Source organism: Kogia breviceps, chromosome 9 (genome assembly GCF_026419965.1).
Source record: "Kogia breviceps isolate mKogBre1 chromosome 9, mKogBre1 haplotype 1, whole genome shotgun sequence".
NCBI lineage: Eukaryota > Metazoa > Chordata > Mammalia > Artiodactyla > Physeteridae > Kogia > Kogia breviceps.
This window is the reverse complement of record NC_081318.1, coordinates 101,481,703-101,499,857: the sequence shown is the minus strand read 5'-3', so window position 1 is coordinate 101,499,857 and position 18,155 is coordinate 101,481,703. Positions and strand designations below refer to the sequence as shown.

Sequence of the window (18,155 nt, the reverse complement as noted above, 5' to 3'; positions counted from 1 at the left end):
CTGTATTTACCCTAAAGATATTTTTCCATCCTTCTTTTTTTGGGGGGTGGTCGTGCTAAGCAGCTTAATTCCCTGACCAGGAATTGAACCCGGGCCCTCGGCAGTAAAATTGCCAAGTCCTAACCACTGGACTGCCAGGGAATTCCCTCCTAAAGATATGTTTAAATGTATAGGAAAGGATGCTTATTGTTCAGAGACAGTCCTTCACAGTTCTCTCATGCTCCTGCACACCTTACTGGGTATGCCAAGAATGCAAAATCCTTACCACTCTTTACCCAGGCCATTTCTCAGACTTGCGCTTAAAACAAGTGACCTTGAAGGATGAGGTAATGTCTCCTCCCGGGGCAAAGAGTGGGCTTGCTTACTGCTTACCCAGCAGAAGTAGATTCCCTAAGCTCGATATTCCTCAGCTGTAATGCCAACCCACCGCAAGCACAGCATCCATTTGGGTCCATGAAATCACTGCTATGGGGTCTCGGGGCCAATGGAACCAATGGAACCAATGCCATGCTGATACTCCTGCTGTCTGTTGTGCTGTAGGTAATAAAGTCCCTTGTCTCTGATCTAGGAGTCTTGTGTCATCTGCCAGCATCCACAAGACAGCAACAAGCTTACTTCTGAGCTGGTAAGTAGGGTAAAATCAAATTCCAAACTTGACACTTAAGACAGTATTGTTTAGTAAAAAACAATGAAACTAAATGGCACCAAGGAAAAACTGATGAGGTTAATTATGGTACATATGTACCCAAAGTATGATGCAGGCATTTAAAATGACTTCAAGTTGCATATTGATTGACATGGAAATAATATAACAATTTATTTTTGAGTGAAAAAAAAAAACCAAACACTTGAGGCATCATGCTAATCCAGACAGAGAAAATCAAATTCTGCATTGTATCACCTATATGTGGATTCTAAAAAAAAAAAAAAAAAAAACTCACAGAAACTGAGAGTAGAAAAGTAGTTGCAGGAGCTGGGAGTTGGCGGAAAATAGGGAGAGGTTGGAACGAGTGCAGAAACTTTCAGCTACGAGATGAATAAGGTCTGAGGATCTAACATAAAACATGGTGACTATGGTTGACAGTTCTGTATCATGTTCTCACACGCAAAAAACGATAAATATGTGAGGTGATGGGTGTGTTCATTACCTAGATGGGGGGAACGCTTGCCCAATGTTTATGTGTACCAAATCTCCACAACGTACACTTTAAATATCTTATAATTTTATATGTCAATTATCCCTCAGTAAAGCTGAAATTTAAAAAGACGATCTGCCACCACTATGAATTTTACCATAATTCACCCACAAAGTCTGAGAGCCGGCCCTCAGTCCTCCTGACTCACGGCTACGTGGATCCTTTTAAAATCTCTTAGGTGCCTCCCTTCCAGCTCTGGCTCCATCTAGGTCCTCCCCAGCATCTTCCTGGAGATTACAATCGTCTTTGAACTGGTCTCTGTCTCCATTCCACATCTCCCTACCCCATCTATAACTCTGCTGCCACATTAATTTTTCTTTAAAAAAAAAAGCCCACAAATCAGAGCATGTCACTTAAAAAAAATTTTTTTTTATTGTGGTTAAAGTCACATAATATAAAACATACTATTTTAACCATATATAACTGTACAGTTCAGTGTATGTCCTTCTTTTGCTTCAAATACTTCAGGGCCTCCCAACTACTGACAAAAAGTCCCCTGTCATCTGCTCCTGCTGGCCTCACCGAGTTTCTTTGATGTCGTCCCCTCGCTCGGCCCCCCCTGCGATTCATTCCTTTTGATTCCTTGCCCCTTCTTTATGGAATGCCCCACCCCGACCCTGTTAGGCAAATGCTTATTTCAACATTCAGCTCCTCCGGGGAAGTGTGTCAGAACTGCCTCCCCAAGTTGAAATCCCTCCTCCTTGGAGTCCCAATGAGATCATATGCAAATTCATCAAAATATTTACCAGGGGTTTCCCTGGTGGCGCAGTGGTTAAGAATCCACCTGCCAATGCAGGGGACACGGGTTCGAGCCCTGGTCCGGGAAGATCCTACGTGCTGCGGACCAATGAAGCGCGTGCGCCACAACTACTGAGCCTGCGCTCTAGAGCCCGTGCTCCGCAACAACAGAAGCCACCGCAATGAAAAGCCCGTGCACCGCAATGAAGAGTAGCCCCCGCTCACCGCAACTAGAGAAAGCCCGCTCGCAGCAACGAAGACCCAACGCAGTCAAAAAAAAAAAAAAAAATCACAAAACTTACCATCCTGTGTCCTATCTTTCTCTCCTATTGGCTTGTGAGCTCTCTGAGGGCAGAGACCACATCTTATTTATATCATCCACATCTAGTCTACTCTGGGCACAAAAAGACTATTTATACATAAACGAAAAAAATACAGTGGAAACTTCAGAGCCCAAGTTCACTCATACTATCAAATCTTAATTCTGAAAAGCTCTAAGTTGAGGACCCCACCTGATGGACTCACTGTGCTGCCATCAATATTTTGCTGCCCAGAAAGGAATAAAGCAGGTGATTCCTATCTGCAAAGAATGTTGCTCTGGAAATATTTGTTTCTGTCTGACACAGGGTGGCCCCCTCTGCTGCCATTAGAGGGGGAACGAACACCTTGGCAAAGTCCACATCCCTGGGACAAAAGCCATGGGGGGAAAACTGACCCTGTGATGGCTTACTATGCGTCATGAGATTATCTTAGGAACTGAGCATACTAAGATGCTTTAAGCCTTTTCAATAATTTATTATTAATGGAAAACATTCAAAGACAGAAACAAATGGCAACCCAGGAAGATCAAAGCAGGTGTGGGAAATAAAACAAGCAAAAGCCTTCAAACAGGGCTTCCCTGGTGGCGCAGTGGTTGAGAGTCTGCCTGCCGATGCAGGGGACACGGGCTCGTGCCCCGGTCCGGGAGGATCCCACGTGCCGCGGAGCAGCTGGGCCCGTGAGCCGCTGGGCCTGCACGTCTGGAGCCTGTGCTCCACAACGCGAGAAGCCACAACAGTGAGAGGCCCGCGTACCGCAAAAAAAAAAAACAAAAAACAAAAGCCTTCAGAGAGAATGAGGATGTGAGCCTGAAACTTGACAGCAGGTTTCTAGATCCCACTGAAAACGTATCATTTGGGACTGGACTCTAAAACACGGACCAAATGTAAGTTTGAACTATATTTCTTCAGGATGACCCCTTATCTGAAGCAGAGCATCACATAACAGTGCTTCCCAAAAGGTTTTGAAACATCAAGACAGGTCCCGTGATAGGCCTTGATAAGCCATTTCTAGCACGAGGATTTTTGCCGAGAAAGGCTCTGCAACAGCCAGTAGCATTGACAGAGCTCCCTCTTAAGTCAGGAGCAGGACAAGCCATCCTGACACCCACATTGCCCTGAGCTGGCCTCTCAGCTGGTTAGAGCAGGAGCTGGAAGGAAGGCATAACAGGGGGGCTGCTGGAAGGGACTGGGTCTCTGGGGGTGGCCCAGGACCCACAGGGCTACAAGCAGGCCACCAGAGAGGCTCACGAGGTGAGCTTTAAACTCCCTTAGGCCTCCATATTGGCAGCGCTTAAAGTAGGAGTCTTCCCACGACCTGAGGTGGGTCTATGGCAGCCAGCCCTTGAAGATGGAGCACCAGCAGCCTTTTTGCTACTTGAGGTTTTGCTTCTGAAAACGCTTTTGCTCACCCCACATTGGATTTCCTCCATCTTGGTTTACTCAACATTGAGTCCTGAATCCTCACTCTAACTTTAGCAAGCACAGCCTTTTGTCTTATGATCAGCATGACTTCTTTTCCCACAAGCCCTGGAGGACTTTGTTTGGTTATCTGAAGTCTGTTTTGGCCTTAGGAGCTGCCCCTCACCTCTGAGGTGGCCTCATCAAGGTTGGAAACTAGTTAAGTCTGGACTCCACACTGCATCAGTTCCTCAGCTACCCAGAGCTAGAAGCACCCTCTGAACCACATATACAGAAGTAGCGTATTTCACAGATGGTGAGTAACGGTGCTACCGCAGTCTGAGCTCAGCCAGGACAACAGGAGGAGACTGGCTTTGAAGCACTTGTCACGGCTGACATGGCAAGCTCAGTGTCATTCTTTGATCCAGAGTTACAGGCACATGAAGAGGATGGTTCAGTTTGTGACCTAGTCTGTGAGTGTTGTGAATGATTTGTTGTACAAGGGTTTATTTCATAAACATGTCAGAGATATTTAGATTATCTTACCCTATGTCGTTCATTCTAGTTTCACAAAAGTAGGTAAATAAGACTCAGAGATAGGGACAGAAAGAGGAATTTGTTCCAACCCTTATCAGGTCCATTGTTCATAGAATAGTGTCTGTTTCACTTGGAAATTTCCTTAGTTTAATGAAAGAGGAAAAAAAAATGGGTGGGTTATAGAGAAATCTATTGAAATTATTAAAATCACGCTCCACAGATTAGAAATAAACATCGTATCCATTTTTTCAGTCGTAGGCTCTATACTAAGGAAGAAAACGTGGGGGAGTGTCTTTTTGTGGTTATTTCATGTATTTCTAGATGACAAATCACTGGATTTTATTTCCAGAAATTCCCATCATTCGGGAAAAGTTATTCAAAGCTGCATAGCCAGAATTTATACAAGTATATCGTTGACTTCATTTTGATTGAGGGTGGGGATGTATGAGATCGGGAAATGGGGAGGAGGCTATTTTATTTTAATTGCTTGGGTGGGAGCGGATCTGGTTATCAGTTTCCTATGAGATGCGCTCCGTGCTGAGGGGTTCTGTGCTTGTCGTCGTCATTCAGTGGAGATTCTGCGCTTCTCTCATGACTTACACATGAACTTGGTGACTTACAATAACACTTTGTGATCCAATCTCAACTTGCTCTTTTCCATCTGTGACAAGGATAACATCCCGGCTCTGGGGGGCCTGGCAGCACCTTTTCCCTGCCAGTGAGGCTGAGCTCTGACCCATATGCTGAAGCAGCAGCTACAGGAGGGAGAGCACAGGACTCGACAGTAACAGGACAGATTGCCCAGCGCGTGTCCATTTTCACCCCATTTGGGCAACATGTAGCTTGTCTGAGTAACTCCTAAGTTGTGCTCCACGGACATGGAGCTTCGAGAAGGAGATGCTCGGTCACGTCCAGGGTCGTGGGATGGTAAGCGTCAAACTTTCCACAGATGGCAGAAGGGAAGTACTACCAGATCTGATGGATCCACAAGTTCATTTTTCTAGGTAACAGCTAAGGAGCTAAGTTAAACATCTCTGGTCTGGTTGAAACAGCCTGTGGAACAGTTTCATATGTTTTCTCTCCGGTTGTTCCTTCAGAAACGTTTTCAGCCACACCATGGATCTCTTTCCAACACAGAGCATTCATACTGCTCTGAGGTTAAGTTAAACTTTTGACCACTCCTTAACAAAGTCCTTAACTTCTGAAGGGGTGAAAGAGGGCAATCCATTAGCAGTAAGAAAATATTCCTGTCACAGGATCACTAATCGATGTCCAGAGGATGATGCACAACAGTGTTGCTTGTTTATTAGTTTGTTTTCAATTTTTCCACTAGTGCGGAAGCCTCCTGTGAGGTCTTTCTCTCCTGTTCTCTCTTCAGAGTCTTTGTGTTCTGCCTCCTTCTTGCCAGAACCCTGCCTCCCAAGTAGTGTCCAATTTACTTTTCCACCTGTAAAGTCTCCATCAAAAATTCAGGGTCCTATTCGTCTTTTAGGTTCTTCAAAATTAAAACGCACATGATAAACCTTTGTCTTGTTAATACTACCCACTTCTTATTGCATGACCTCGATGTTCTCTGCAAATAGATCTCTATTCTCTATTCTCTGACTAAAAAGAAAGAAAAGTTTCTGAGTAAGAGAGTGGTGGAAAAGGAAAGGAAAAGGGAAAGGAAAGGAAAGGAAAAGAAAGAAAAGGAAAGAAAAGAAAAAGGGGAGTGACAATAGGGGGAAAACTCTGTTCTGTGACATTTGAAACCAGGCCGTTACCATGACTAAATTCTTACAATTGTTTTGATTTTCAGCCACTGTTTTTTTTTAGTCATAGTATCTGCAAATTCGTGATGTTGAGCTAATATCAATAACTTTTCTTTTTCATTTTTCATTTTTTATTTTAAAATGAAGAATTCAATCTTTTATAGTAGCTGCATAGATTATCTGATTCTATATCAGTTCTTTCAAAAGAGTGTAATATGTCTTTCAGAAGTAGAATTGACAAATTCCTGAAACTTAAATCTACCAAAACACAAAAGTGTTTTTTAAATTTTATCTCCTGTGTTTTAATGTAAATATATAAAACTTTAAAGGAGACACCATATGCAGCTCAATTAATATGATTCACAGTGTTGTCATTAGAAATTGGCCAATAATCATGTTGAGGTGAAACAATCTTTACTTTGAAAATTACCGAACGTTGTTCTACTTTTTAACAATAGTAATGTATCTCTGCCTCTTTTCTCAGAGTAATTGAAATAAATTCATGAAGAAAGGAAAAAGAGAAAGAAAAGAAGGAACAATGATAAAAGAATGCAAATACAATGGCCACATGGGCTCATACAGCCACACACATAAAAATTTGGCTTGAAGTCCCCGGGCAGCCAAAGCAAAGAAAGGGAGATATGGTCTTATTATTAGGTAAGAAGAAATGTACTAGTTCCTCAGGGAAGCAAATGTATTTTTCTTGTATTAATTTCACAAGGAACTCATGCTGGTGGGGTCTCATCTGGGGAACACTGAGAGATGAGTTCTACAGGCAAGGATGCCACACAGAGTCCCCCTTAAAATCGAGGGTACGGCATTAAAACACAACCTAATTTAGGCAACTTTTAAACCCAAGTGTGAAGCTTTCTGTCCGCCAGCTTGAGTGAAGGCACTCATGGAGTGCTTAACCTTTAGACACTCTTGTTGAGACTAGATCACAGGAGGTTTACTATTGCCTTTTCAGTGCGGGCGTCAAAGGCCAGCAATGTGATGAGATAGTTGAAAGCAGATCCACTGTCTAGACCAGAGAAACTCAACCAACCACATTCGGGGCTCTTACCGCCAACCACATCCGGCTCTCCGGCAGCTGTTCTGCTCTTCCATGGATGCCCCACTCCCCCCTGGAGTTAGGCTCTAGGGGTAAATACGGACACAACTTCTCATAGGGAGTTATTTCCAGCATATAAAGGATTGAGTATGCGCCTTCTGCAAACATGGAAGAGCATATTCTTGGGGCCTATGCAGTTGGGATCATCCGTGTGGAGTAGAGACTGAGATCGGAACAGCTCTAGCGGACAAAGCATCCTCACCCAGTGCTGCACACCACTGATGATGTTTTACAAAGCTCACTTTGTCATGCAGGGTGACTGGGTCCCAACCAGAGGGGGCCAAGTGCCTATGAAATTTGAGGCACTTTCCTACGCTGGGCCTTCCTCATCCCCTCCCCAGAATCTGGGTCTCAGAGCCTACCCTCTCACTGGTCAGCACAGCCAACACTGACGTCCCCACAAAGATCGGATATACTTCTGATTTCAGGATGTAATACAGTGTTTAAAATCAAGTTTAAATTTTAGTAAGTTCCCATCTGTTTTCCTTCATATACTGTCCTTTTGACCTAAATGGGGATTTTTGCACCCCAAAAGACCTTCCCAACCAAGAACTAGATAAGCAAGATCCATGTTTACTCAAACATAGTGAGACAAATCTTTTTCAATCTATGGATGGTTCACTGAAAGGAAATTAATAGGGAAGTTAGTAAGACATTTCAATATCTTCACGATGACAAGAAATACTACACAGAATATGAAAACCTTTCCGAGAATTCCTAAAACCACTTGTTTGATTTGTCATTTAGTGGGCTGAGAGACATTGCTTCAAGGTGAAGGAAAAACAGTTGCTCTGGACAAGTCCAGGAAATCTCTCCTGGTCCTAATCAGGATAGATCAGCTTCATGTAAATGTGATCTAAACCTGGCATTTGACATCTCTTCAAAGGATCAAAATACTGAACAGCATAAAACGTTGCTGGGTTTGGCTTCACTTATTTTTAACTTCTATCCTGATGCTTTGGAATGGTTTCTAGATCATCTAGATGCACATGCCCTGCCAGAAAGAATGAAGAGAACGGACACACACTAAGGATCACATATAACCAGAATGAGCTATACTAGACTATTGATATATGCAAATAATATTTCCCCATATTTATCCTATAGAGTGCCATTTAACATTATTAAATTTTGTATGCAAATGCATTTGGAAAGGAGTGTTCTGTTTAATTTAACACAGCTCTCAAGGAGAACAACACACAAACATTTTCCCCTACAAATTGGCTCCAGGTAAGGCATGAAAGTGTATCCTACTGCTCAGTCTTCCAGAGACAATTCCAGAGACACATTCTCAAAAGTGGAGAAAAAAATTGATATTTAAAAGCTATCTAATTGGAGCCTAATATTGAAGTAAAACATGCATTAGTTGCATTGGAAAAAGTAAAAATCAATGAAGAACATCTCCGTCTCATTAGGAAGCTGATTTGGGAGGTGACACGGTCTTGCTCGGTGGGCAGAGGAGCTTGGTGACAGCCTACACTTGGCCAGCCAACACTATATTTATATCTGCTAAAAACATCTCTCACTTCTGGGTACACAAACCGAAATACTTGAAAATGAAACAAGTGTAATACGTACGTGTGGGAATAATTCAAATAATTAAGAACTGGGTACAATTTAAAATCGTATAACTTAGAATAAAAACTTGTGGAAATTTCCAGCAAAGGTGCCATAGATGCTTAAAGTATAATCCCTTTGGTTTGGTCAGTTTCTTCTTGGCCATTATTAGAACGGGAGAAAGCTGGAAATACACTCATCTCCAGATGATCCTCCTGGAAACCTGCCTAAAAGGGCGACATGTAGATTTGAAAATAAACAGGCTGAGGCCGATTAGGGTAGAAAAGCTTCCAGGAGCTGATCTGTGACATTTCTATCTAACAAGAACATTGAACTCTGCCATGTTTCTTATCGAAAGTCAACCTGGAGCTATTGTGTGATCTGCCCAGGAAGGGCCAAGTCACCCACCTATTTCCCATCGAAAAGCATGCTATTTTCATTACATTGATGGTGGACTTTTCAACTTAGAACTCCTCAGCAGTCATGCAAGTGTGCTGCCACCCAAGCAAAACTCACTATTTTCTTGAGTGCTGCTGTTGTTGTTATAGTTGTGTGTCTTTGTGTATCTGTATATGTGTGTGTGTGTGTGTGTGTGTGTGTGTGTGTGTGTGTGTGTGTGTGTGTGTGTGTATGTCTTTGAAGGAATCCACATGGTAGGGGCTGGGAATTCTTGGGGAGGAGTCTATTGAACTGGGTGTCACTCAACTTGAAAGATCTGGAGACACCAACTGGCCACTTGAGGAAAGAGGACGGCAAGCACCCAGCACGGTTCTATCTTAGGTTTGATTGTGTTTGAAGCAAGTATAGAAGAGCTGGAGTCTTCTGAGTCCTCCCCTGCCTCTTCAGCAATAAAAGGAGGGAGAAGAAGGCCGTCCTAGCAGAAGCCGAGGCCAGGGAGTGGAATGACTGATAACAAAGGAGAAAAGCAAGTGACAGACGACAGGGTCCTGGAGGCACCATGGAGTCCTCAGTGAGGGACCTCCTGGTCACACTTCTTCATCTTCTTTGGAGGGCAGGGAGGGGTGTTGTGTATGAACGCATCTGCCTTCAGAGCTTTCACTTGGAGAGCACCAGTATGTAGACAAGAAGTTCAACCTTTGAAAAAGAGTTAACTTGGACTTGGTAAACTATTTCAGTTTGAAGCCATTCAAGATTTTTTTTTTTTTTTTTTTTGGCCTCGCTTCGTGGCTTGCGGGATCTCAGTTCACCCCAAGGATTGAACACGGGCCACGGCAGTGAAAGCCTGGAATCCTAACCACTAGACCACCAGGGAACTTCCGCCATGCAAGGTTTTTCAAGTATTTCTAAATACTTTTTCACTATGTAATTGAAAGTGACCTGATACGGGGGACGTGGGGAGAACTCACATCCATTTACAGTAAACCCGGATAGCAGTATTTCCTAATATCATCTGTGTGTACATAGTATTTTTCCCTTCTAAGAGAGCATCCAAATCTTCCAAGAATAAACATTCACCTTCAAAAATCTTTAGGGTAAGTTAATACTTTTCAGATGCGCCAGCTCAGATGTCATATCACCATTGATATGTGTGTGACTGCTGCTGAACACTCACTGAAACACATATATATGTGTGCGAACTGATGTATTGAAATTCTGGAGGAGAAGCAGTATGCTAGGATGGTAGTATATACATAATGAAATATAATACTGAAAATTTCATTTAAAAAAAGAGAAAGGAATTCCCTGGTGGTCTAGTGGTTAGGACTCTGTGCTTCCACTGCAGGGGGCACAGGTTCCATCCCTGGTCGGGGAACTAAGAAAGATCCCACATGCCACACGGCATGGCCAAAAAAAATTAAAATAAAATACAAAAAGAGAAAATATGTAGAGGCATGGGAAAGATTGGAAGAAGAACAAATGGAAAAAGACACTCCAAACTTCTCCAAGTTGATGTACCATATATTTGTAATGTTTCTCTTTAAAATAAGTATTTTTAGTGCCACTAAAGCTCAGTCCTCTGAATTTCCAACATCTTTTAGATTCATGGGGCATTTGAAAGTATTTACAGTATCTGGAAAGCTTGTGTATTGTGCAAGACTTTCTCTGGTTTCAAACAGTATTGTCTGCGCCTGCAAGCAAAATGAAGTATCCTTCTGATGGCACTAGTGGGACCCTCCTTGCAAATACTGATGTCATCATGTACAATGACGGCTGCGAGGATAAATTTATATGGGAACAAAAGACTGACATGAACTGGCACAAAAACTGAAATATAGATCAATGGAACAGCATAGAAAGCCCAGAGATAAACCCATGCACATATGGTCACCTTATCTTTGATAAAGGAGGCAAGAATATACAGTGAAGAAAAGACAGCCTCTTCAATAAGTGGTGCTGGGAACACTGGACAGCTACATGTAAAAGAATGAAATTAGAACACTCCCTAACACCACACACAAAAATAAACTCAAAATGCATTAAAGACCTAAATGTAAGGCCAGACACCATCAAACTCTTAGAGGAAAACATAGGCAGAACACTCTAGGACATAAAACACAGCAAGATCCTTTTAGACCCACCTCCTAGAGAAATGGAAATAAAAACAAAAATAAACAAATGGGACCTAATGAAACTTAAAAGCTTTTGCACAGCAAAGGAAACCATAAACAAGTCAAAAAGACAATCCTCAGAATGGGAGAAAATATTTGCAAACGAAGCAACTGACAAAGGATAATCTCCAAAATTTACAAGCAGTTCATGCAGCTCAATAACAAAAAAACAAACATCCCCATCCAAAAATGGGCAGAAGACCTAAATAGACATTTCTCCAAAGAAGATATACAGATTGCCAACAAACACATGAAAGGATGCTCAACATCATTAATCATTAGAGAAATGCAAATCAAAACTGCAATGAGCTATCACCTCACACCAGTCAGAATGGCCATCATCAAAAAATCTAGAAACAATAAATGCTGGAGAGGGTGTGGAGAAAAGGGAACCCTCTTGCACTGTTGGTGGGAATGTAAATTGGTACAGCCACTATGGAGAACAATATGGAGGTTCCTTAAAAAACTACAAATAGAACTACCATATGACCCAGCAATCCCACTACTGGGCACATACCCTGAGAAAACCATAATTCAAAAAGAGTCATGTACCACAATGTTCATTGCAGCTCTATTTACAATAGCCAGGACATGGAAGCAACCTAAGTGTCCATCAACAGATGAATGGAGAAAGAAGATGTGGCCCATATATACAATGGAATATTACTCAGCCATAAAAAGGAACGAAACTGAGTTATTTGTACTGAGGTGGATGGGCCTAGAGACTGTCATACAGAGTGAAATAAGTCAGAAAGAGAAAAACAAATACTGTATGCTGACACATATATATGGAATCTAAAAAAAAAAAAAAAAAAAAGAAAAAAAAAAGAAAATGGTCAGAAGAACCTAGGGGCTAGATGGGAATAAAGATGCAGACCTACTAGAGAATGGACTTGAGGATACGGGGAGGGGGAAGGGTAAGCTGGGACAAGTGAGAGAGTGGCATGGACATACATACACTACCAAACGTAAAACAGATAGCTAGTGGGAAGCAGCCACATAGCACAGACAGATCAGCTTGGGTGCTTTGTGACCACCTAGAAGGGTGGGATAGGGAAGGTGGGAGGGAGGGAGATGCAAGAGGGAAGAGATATGGGGACATATGTATATGTATAACTGATTCACTTTGTTATAAAGCAGAAACTGACACCATTATAAAGCAATTATACTCTAATAAAAATGTTTAAAAAAACGAGAATGCAAAAAAAAAAGTGCATAGAAAATTCTACAGGATACATCATGTTAGGCTATAAAAGGAGTCACAAAAAATTTAAAAGGATTGAAATCATATAAAATATAACATTCCATACAATGAAATAAAGTAGAAATCAACAACAAAGAAATTTGAAAAATTAAAAAATATGTGAAAATAAAACAACACCCTCTTAAACAATCAATAGGGCAAAGAAGAAATCACAGGGGAAATTAGAAAATATTTTGAGATGAATGAAAACAAAAATACAACATTTCAAAATATATGAGATGCAGCTAAAACAGTATGTAGAAGAAAATGTATAGTTCTAAACACATATATTTCTATCTTAAGAAAGTATCAATGGGACTTCCCTGGCAGTCCAGTTGTTAAGACTCTGCGCTGCCCCTGCAGGGGTCACGGGTTTGATTGCTGGTTGGGGAACTAAGATCCTGCATGCCGTAGGGCGCGGCCAAAAAAAACCCAAAAGGATTGAAAGGAGCAAACTAAATCAAAGCAAGAAGGAGGAGGAAAATATTAAATAACAGAACCTAAATAAATGAAATGGAAAATAGAAGAATAATAGAAAAACCAACAAAGCTAAAAGTTGGTTTTTTTAAAAGATCAACAAATATGATAAACTTTTAGCTAGACAGGTCGATAATAAAAGAGAAAACTCCAATTACTAAAATCAGGAGTGAGAGAGGGGGCATTACTACTGATCTTGGAGAGAGAAAAAAGGATTTTAAGGGAGCACTATCAACGACTGTATGGCAACATTTATATAACTTAGATGAAATAAGCAAATTCCTAGAAAGATACAAACTACCAAAACTGAATCAAGAAGAAATAGCCTAACAGTTCTAGAGGCTGGGAAGTGTAAGATCAAGGTGCCAGTCAATCCAGCTCCCGGTGAGAGCTCTCTTCTTGACTTGTAAATGGTTGCCTTCTCACTGTGTCCTCACAGGGCAGAGGGAAAACCAGCAAGATCTCTCATGTGTCTTCTTATAAGGACATCAATCTCATAGTGAGGATCTCACCCTCATGAGATCTTATCACTCATCACCTCATCTAACTCATATCACTTCTCAAAGGTCCCATCTCTAAATGGTATCACACTGGGGTCTAAGCCTACAGCACATGCATTTTGGATGGACACATTTAGTCCGTAATGCAAAACGAACTACTTGAATCTAGAAAATTTCTGATTGCCTTTATCCCCACTTTTCAGTTTTGCTCTTTCACATTCTTCTGGTTTCTATCAGCAATTTCAGGAAGTCACCTGATCCACTATCTACAAAGAGCCCATAAAGAGGAATTCTGTGGATGTTTGGCTGAGTAACAGCAAACAAAGAGTCTAAGAAAAAGACAATGTTACTCAATTCTCAAGAGCTCTTTTCTGTTTTCCATTATAAGCTAAGAAGTATAAGCCTCAAGATTCCCATTATTATTATTGAAATATTGAGTAACAGCATCAAACTGTATTAGATAGTATTTACTCAGCATTAACTAGCTACTGTTAGTTCTTAATTAGAAGAATGAGCAATGGAGTAGAAACTTTTAAATGATAATTCATCCAATGTTCATTTTGTTAGGCTTGAGTATTAGGCTCCCTGAATTCTGTGCTTCAAGGAAAACACCAAAGTTGCACTGTGAAGAGGCCATTTTGGAGGCAGTAAGAAGCCATCCAGTTTCATTATCTTGGTCTCTGGTGCAGCTACTCTGTCCTCTCCACTGTGAACTGGAGGTCTGCCAGTCTCACGCAAAGCACAAGCCCCAAAGAGCTATTCTTTCTCGTGAGTGCGTTTGTTGAGCTCTATCTGAAGGGCTTTACAGAATAGAGAATGGTAACACTTGGAATAAATGGTGCTAATGTCACAGGAAAGTTGAAAGCATGCTGTAGTTTGTCACAATGGTTGTCTCTGGGAAGATAATACAGATGCGGATAACTGAGGGAGATGAATGCATTGTGATTGCGTCTATTAAGTGTATTAAAGAATAAGTCAAACAAGGCTCATTCCTTTCCCTGAAGCAATTCAAATTGCAGGAGTCATGCAGAAACCAGGCTTTACATGGGGGAATGCCAGGTGGGCTCATCCCGTAAGATGAAAAACCATTCTCAGTGTGAAAGTTAAAAAAAAAAGAAAGAAAAAGAAAAAAAAAAACTTTAATAAAAGAGTCAGGATGCACTTAAGAAAAAATAAAATGATTCCAAGGGAAAGTCTTGGAATCATAAGCTCACTCATAATCCAGAGACATCACCAATTAAGCTTGGCAAGCTGTGGTCTGCTACAGTTCTCTTCCTCCTTGAAACAGAGACCACAAAGAGTTCTGGGCATAAACACTAAACTCAGAGAAACTTACATGAGGTCCACAAGGACTACTCATAGCAGCATACTGTCCATGTGACTGGAGAGTGGATAAGTGATGACGTTACGATAGAATATTATATAGCAGTAGAACTACGTGCACATATAACACCATGACAGCATCTTAGAAACTGTGAGTGCAGAAGGTTCGCCTTGAGTTCACCAAAGTATTGATGGCACAGAATTAACAAGCAACAGGCACTCTCCACGTTTCCTTTCTCTGTTCACATCACCTAGAGAGACTATGCATTTCTTGGGCGCGCAGACGGAGTTTTACGCAAGGCTGTGTATTCGAGCCCCAGAGGTGGTCTTCCCTGCCAAGTGTGCCGTGTAATGGGCGCCAAGGTGAAGCAGAGAGATGAGGCCCTTGGACCTAGGCTGATGGCTGGTGGGCTAATCTGCGCATCCAGTCCAGGGGGATTTTCCTGCAGGGTTTAAACTTGGCTGAAGGCCAAGTGAGGAAGTTTATCACCAACAGGGAACAGTCTCCGTTCACAGTTCAGGGAGGTCAGGGTCCACGGCCTCAAGAGGGACTTGACTGAGTGAAGATTAGGAGAGAGACCAGGGTTCACTTACGCAGAGAACGTAACTCAAAATGGGATATGCAACACCAAATGCCAGATTTTTGTTAAGGATCCAGGCAACAGTGTTGGACTAGAGAAAACTGCAGATTTACGGAAGATATTTATGGTCCCAAAGAAGAACCCTGACCAGTCAATGCTCGTGTCTAAGAAAAGGGCAGATTGAAGAGCCTTTGGGTTTTTTCTGAAGCTAGAAATTATAACACGTGTTTTCTTCCTCTCTGGATTAAAGTAAAAGCACATGCTTCTTTTACCATCACTTACTGATGGTAACTCTCTAGCTAAGTTCTTTATATGTATATGTGCTGTGGATGAATGAATGAATGAATGAATGATGCAAAAATGTGGTTCATTATCACCAATGGGCAAACTAAAGTCACTTTGACTTAGAATTTGAGTCAAAACCGCCTAATGACCTTGATTTTCTGATTCTTCAAGGGCATTTTCCAGTCCAAATATCTCTTGCATGGAATATCTTCAACATACAAAGCACGCAATTCTCTGATGGCTTCTGGCAGTCACTTCTTGCTAAGCAACTCTCATGTTTTTAATAGATACATGTATAACGGAAGCAATTTGCCATACACCTGAAACTCATACAACACCGTTAAACAACTATACTCCAATATAAAATAAAAAGTTTAAAAAACAAACAAAAAACCAGGCAGGGGACCAGGGGTCCTGAGTTCCCAGTGGAGACCCCACAGGGTACACATCCTGAAGGAAACATTACTTATCTCTTTCTTTTCCTTCTACACACTCTCAGGCTAAGGAGTTTTCTTAAACTCCTTATAGAGAGGCTCCAACTGAATCTCGAGTGTACCTGCCATGCCGTCTACCTCCCACCCTGGCTCACTTTCTAACCTTTCCGAGAGCACGTATGAAATGACCTTGTACCAGAGTGCCTGCTCCGGGTCTATCAGTAGCCAAGGGCTGGGACTTCCATGACAGCTCAGGAAGCAGATCTCCCGTTGCTAATTACTTCATGTTGCCCATGCCTGTACAAAGCAGGCAAAAAGCAGTAAATAGCACTGGGACACACAGGGGAAGCAGAGGCCTATAAGGGCAGCTACATGCTCATTTTTGCTGCAAGGTAAACGCTACTCACTGTTATCAGCAAGTTGCTAACTCCAACTTGGGGCAAGGGGCAAGGGGCACCTTTCTATTGATCAACTCCAAGCTCACTAGGCTTCTCCTTGAATCCTGCTCATTTGAGGACAAGATGAAACATACCGGTGGGTTCTTTCCAGGGAAGAGACAGTCATGGTGGACTTGGAGACGGTGAGGAAAGCCAGAGTTCTTTGCTTCTTTACAAGCAGGCGTGTGATTTCAATTTTGCCTGAGGCTGTTGTCTCTGGCTCCTGAGAGAAGACCAAGAACTCTGCCCCAGGAGTCAGCACCTGACCACCAAGGTGTGAACTCGAAGGCAGGCTCCAAGAGCCACCTGATGGAGAGGGAGGGCGTTTCCTTCTGAAGCACCCAGGTCTTCAAAAAGGGCTGAAGAGTTTCCTGATATCTGGGCTGGGGTGCTGCTGCTTCCTCCACCGGGGTGGCGGCGGGGGGGGCAGGTGGATGACGCCTTTACCGCTGGTCAATTCTACAGAAACTCTGGGGTACGTGGCAATCATTTCACTAAGCCCCAAAGGGATCCCTGGGAGACGTATAGGCCAATTCAGAGAAAAGTTAACCTTCCTCATCAAAGAGCCCTACATTCCTCTAAACCCTGGCATAAAAATCAAGTGTCTCCCCTCATAGGTGTGGATAACCAAGAGGAAACAATTCAGGTGATAGCAAGATTTTTTTTCTTTTTATCATATCTGAGCTAATATTGCAACACCTCGAGTCTCCTTTGAATTTGCAAATTAACTGACTCTACTGTGGTTTATATTAATATTGCAGAAATAGATCACTTCTCCAGGTTGGAGTGGAAAAGATGGCAATATCAGATTTTAATAAATGTCTGGGGCCTATTGTGAAGTTGCTCTTTTCTCCAGTCTAAAATCTTCCTTCAGTTGCTAATCATAAACACACACACACACACACACACACACACACACACACACACACACACACACACACACACACACACACACACACACACACACACACACACACACACGTCTCCCTTTCCAGCTGGGGCCCCTGCGAGTCAGGAGGCTGCAACCACCGCTGCTCCTGGAAGCATGGGGAAACAAAGGCCTCTGCAGCAGACGCTGGCTGGGGAAAGCGGAGGCATTTACCCCCGCTCCTGGGCCCTGACTGGGTCCTTCTCTGCCCCTGGAGAAAGTCTAGTCTCCTCACCTGGCAACAGTGGCAGTTCTTCGAGGTGAAAGCATTCCTGCCCACACTAAACTGGCCTCCAGATGCTGCCTCCTCTCCCCTAGGCCTGGAACCTTCCTTCCCCTAGGGGCTGGTCAGAGCCCCGTGACACCTCAGAACCACTATTCATGTGGACGTGGGCTCAGGAGAAGGGGCACTGAGCCCAGCCTCTCTCCAGCGCCGTGGAGATTCCATTCCAGAGGCCTTGCAATTCCTCTTCCCCAGGACCTTTTTAACTCAGACAGATGCCAACAACTTTGAACTTTAAAAACACAGGGTCCGAGGACCCGTGCCTCCTGGCTCTCAGGAGGGATCTGCTTTCCATGTGCAAATTTACCCACCATTCTTTGTAACAACATCTCCTCCTGGGAGAAAATAAACAAAAATAACAATTCCACCTTGTTAGCACCTACTGAAGCGAGTCTCGCAGGCATTAATGTTTTCGGTTTATGTTAGCGCATTTCCATCCATATCTCTAGAGCGCTGGCATTGGAAGTGCCAATATTGCCAGACCTA

At 42.6% G+C, this 18,155-nt stretch overlaps 1 protein-coding gene and 1 non-coding gene across 5 annotated transcripts in view; both read right to left on the bottom strand.

Moving 5' to 3' along the window:
• SUGCT (succinyl-CoA:glutarate-CoA transferase) overlaps window positions 1–18,155 on the bottom strand; it is an 827,778-nt gene that overhangs the window by 72,451 nt on the left and 737,172 nt on the right. The gene's annotated exons all lie outside the window — the stretch shown is intronic.
• On the bottom strand, window positions 69–141 carry TRNAK-UUU (transfer RNA lysine (anticodon UUU)). Its single transcript has one exon. It is a non-coding gene; the product is annotated as a tRNA-Lys (tRNA).